Consider the following 4480-nt stretch of genomic DNA (forward strand, 5'->3'; position numbering starts at 1 on the left):
GGAGTTTAAGCTGATGTATGGGATGCTGTTCTCCATTAGATCCTTCTGCAGCAAGATGTCTCCCCTGGATATGTATCCTTCAGAGTGGATGGGTGGTATGGATGGATGGTGTGGGTGGTATGGATGGATGGTGTGGGTGGTATGGATGGATGGTGTGGGTGGTATGGATGGATGGTGTGGGTGGTATGGATGGATGGATGGGTGGGTGGTATGGATGGATGGGTGGGTGGTGTGGATGGGTGGGTGGTATGGATGGGTGGTATGTATGGGTGGGGTGGGTGGTATGGATGGGTGGTGTGGGTGGTATGGGTGGGTGGTATGGATGGATGGGTGGTGTGGGTGGGTGGTATGGATGGGTGGGGTGGGTGGTATGGATGGGTGGTATGGATGGGTGGGGTGGGTGGTATGGATGGGTGGGTGGTATGGATGGGTGGGTGGTATGGATGGATGGGTGGGTGGTATGGATGGGTGGGGTGGTATGTATGGATGGGTGGGTGGTATGTATGGATGGGTGGGGTGGTATGGATGGGTGGGTGGTATGGGTGGGGTGGTATGGATGGGTGGGTGGTATGGGTGGGTGGTGTGGATGGATGGATGGGTGGGTGGTATGGGTGGGTGGTATGGATGGGTGGGTGGGTGGGTGGTATGGATGGGTGGGTGGTATGGATGGGTGGGTGGTATGGATGGATGGGTGGTATGGGTATGGATGGATGGGTGGTATGGGTGGGTGGTATGGGTGGTATGGGTATGGATGGATGGGTGGTAATGGGTGGGTGGTATGGGGGGTAGGGGTAGGGAGGGAGGGGTGGAAGGGGGGGGTGGGTGGGTGGTATGGGTATGGTATGTGTTAACATCAGTCTTGCGTGGTCATCCTCCTGAATCGTATATTCAACGATTGGAAGTCTTCAGATTTGCTATGAGTAGTCATATGAAGGTTTAGTAGCCGATGCAGCTTCTGTTGTTTACCCTTAACCCCTCCACAGGAAGGATGGTTTCTTGACCTTTCAGACCAGCAAGTATAAACTGCACTACTATGAGACAGCTACTGGCATCAAGATCATCATGAACACAGACCTGGGAGTTCCCAAGCGAAAGATATACTGCACCAGATATACAGCACGGTAAGCATGGGGGGGCGTAACCCAGTATCCCTCTCTCCCTCTCTTTTCTCTCTCCCCCTCTCTTTTCTCTCTGCCCCTCTCTTTTCTTTTCTTCTCCTCTCTTTTCTTTTCTTCTCTCTCTCTCTCCCCCCTCTTCTCTCTCTCTCTTTCTCTCTCCCACTCTCACTGTATGTAGAGTACTTTCTCTCTATTCTAGCTGTATGTAGTGTTATAACCTCTGTCTCTCTCTATTCTAGCTGTATGTAGTATTATAACCTCTGTCTCTATTCCAGCTGTATGTAGTATTATAATCTCTGTCTCTATTCCAGCTGTATGTAGTATTATAATCTCTGTCTCTATTCCAGCTGTATGTAGTATTATAACCTCTGTCTCTATTCCAGCTGTATGTAGTATTATAATCTCTGTCTCTATTCCAGCTGTATGTAGTATTATAACCTCTGTCTGTCTCTATTCCAGCTGTATGTAGTATTATAATCTCTGTCTCTATTCTAGCTGTATGTAGTGTTATAACCTCTGTCTGTCTCTATTCCAGCTGTATGTAGTATTATAATCTCTGTCTCTATTCCAGCTGTATGTAGTGTTATGATCTCTGTCTCTATTCCAGCTGTATGTAGTATTATAACCTCTGTCTCTATTCCAGCTGTATGTAGTATTATAACCTCTGTGTCTATTCCAGCTGCATGTAGTATTATAACCTCTGTCTGTCTCTATTCTAGCTGTATGTAGTATTATAACCTCTGTCTCTATTCCAGCTGTATGTAGTATTATAATCTCTGTCTCTATTCCAGCTGTATGTAGTATTATGATCTCTGTCTCTATTCCAGCTGTATGTAGTATTATAACCTCTGTCTGTCTCTATTCTAGCTGTATGTAGTATTATAACCTCTGTCTCTATTCCAGCTGCATGTAGTATTATAACCTCTGTCTGTCTCTATTCTAGCTGTATGTAGTATTATAACCTCTGTCTCTATTCCAGCTGTATGTAGTATTATAACCTCTGTCTCTATTCCAGCTGTATGTAGTATTATAACCTTTCTCTCTATTCCAGCTGTATGTAGTATTATAACCTCTGTCTCTATTCCAGCTGTATGTAGTATTATAACCTCTGTCTCTATTCCAGCTGTATGTAGTATTATAACCTCTGTCTCTATTCCAGCTGTATGTAGTATTATAACCTCTGTCTCTATTCCAGCTGTATGTAGTATTATAACCTCTGTCTCTATTCCAGCTGTATGTGGTATTATAATCTCTGTCTCTATTCCAGCTGTATGTAGTATTATAACCTCTGTCTCTATTCCAGCTGTATGTAGTATTATAATCTCTGTCTCTATTCCAGCTGTATGTAGTATTATAACCTCTGTCTCTATTCCAGCTGTATGTAGTATTATAATCTCTGTCTCTATTCCAGCTGTATGTAGTGTTATAACCTCTGTCTCTATTCCAGCTGTATGTAGTATTATAATCTCTGTCTCTATTCCAGCTGTATGTAGTGTTATAACCTCTGTCTGTCTCTATTCCAGCTGTATGTAGTATTATAATCTCTGTCTCTATTCTAGCTGTATGTAGTATTATAACCTCTGTCGGTCTCTATTCTAGCTGTATGTAGTATTATAATCTCTGTCTCTATTCCAGCTGTATGTAGTATTATAACCTCTGTCGGTCTCTATTCTAGCTGTATGTAGTATTATAACCTCTGTCTGTCTCTATTCCAGCTGTATGTAGTATTATAACCTCTGTCTCTATTCCAGCTGTATGTAGTATTATAATCTCTGTCTCTATTCCAGCTGTATGTAGTGTTATAACCTCTGTCTGTCTCTATTCTAGCTGTATGTAGTATTATAATCTCTGTCTCTATTCCAGCTGTATGTAGTATTATAACCTCTGTCTGTCTCTATTCCAGCTGTATGTAGTATTATAACCTCTGTCTCTATTCCAGCTGTATGTAGTATTATAACCTCTGTCTCTATTCCAGCTGTATGTAGTGTTATAACCTCTGTCTGTCTCTATTCCAGCTGTATGTAGAGTACATAGTGAAGAATCCTTTGTGTGTTCTGGGGGAGCAGCTGTCCTCTGACCTCTTCTCTACAAGACTGGACCTCTACATCCGAGCCCTGCCCTTCTTCAGCCCCCGCGCTGCATAACACACACACACACACACACACACACACACACACACACACACACACACACACACACACACACACACACACACACACACACACACACACACACACACACAGAGGAGACAAACATGCACGCATCGCACACACACACCGCACGCAAACCAAACACGCACCCATTTGGGGGTGGGGTTGTCTGGGGTTGTGAGGGGTGTAATCATTTGGGGGTGGGGTTGTCTGGGGCCAGTGAGGGGTGTAATCATTTGGGGGTGGGGTTGTCTGGGGTTGTGAGGGGTGTAATAATTTGGGGGTGGGGTTGTCTGGGGTTGTGAGGGGTGTAATCATTTGGGGGTGGGGTTGTCTGGGGTTGTGAGGGGTGTAATGATGTATTTATTTGTTAGTAACAGAATGGTTGTTGTTGTATTAAATAAAACCATCTCAGTAAACCTGAACAACGTGATGACATGTTTCTGTTCTGTGAGGAGCACTAGACACACACACACACACTAGACACACACACACACACTAGACACACACACACACTAGACACACACACACACACTAGACACACACACACACTAGACACACACACACACTAGCACACACACACACACACACTAGACACACACACACTAGACACACACACACACTAGACACACACACACACTCGAGACACACACACACACTAGACACACACACACACTAGACACACACACACACTAGACACACACACACACTAGACACACACACACACACACACTAGACACACACACACACACACACTAGACACACACACACACTAGACACACACACACACTAAACACACACACACACACTAGACACACACACACACACTAGACACACACACACACACTACACACACACACACACTAGACACACACACACACTAGACACATACACACACACTAGACACACACACACACACACACACACACTACACACTAGCACACACACACACACACACTACACACACACACACACTAGACACACACACACACTAGACACACACACACACCAGACACACTACGACACACACACACGTACACTACACACACACTAAACACACACTACACACTAACACACACACACACACACACACACACACACACACACACACACAGACACACACACACTAAACACTACACACACACACACACACACACACTAAGACACACACACACACTAGACACACACACACACTAGACACACACACACACA

At 44.8% G+C, this 4480-nt stretch overlaps 1 pseudogene; it reads left to right on the forward strand.

Moving 5' to 3' along the window:
- The first annotated feature begins 4 nt into the window (after positions 1-4).
- On the forward strand, positions 5-3462 carry LOC124030905 (annotated as a pseudogene).
- The last annotated feature ends 1018 nt before the right edge of the window (positions 3463-4480 follow it).

Source organism: Oncorhynchus gorbuscha, unplaced genomic scaffold, assembly GCF_021184085.1.
Source record: "Oncorhynchus gorbuscha isolate QuinsamMale2020 ecotype Even-year unplaced genomic scaffold, OgorEven_v1.0 Un_scaffold_17857, whole genome shotgun sequence".
NCBI lineage: Eukaryota > Metazoa > Chordata > Actinopteri > Salmoniformes > Salmonidae > Oncorhynchus > Oncorhynchus gorbuscha.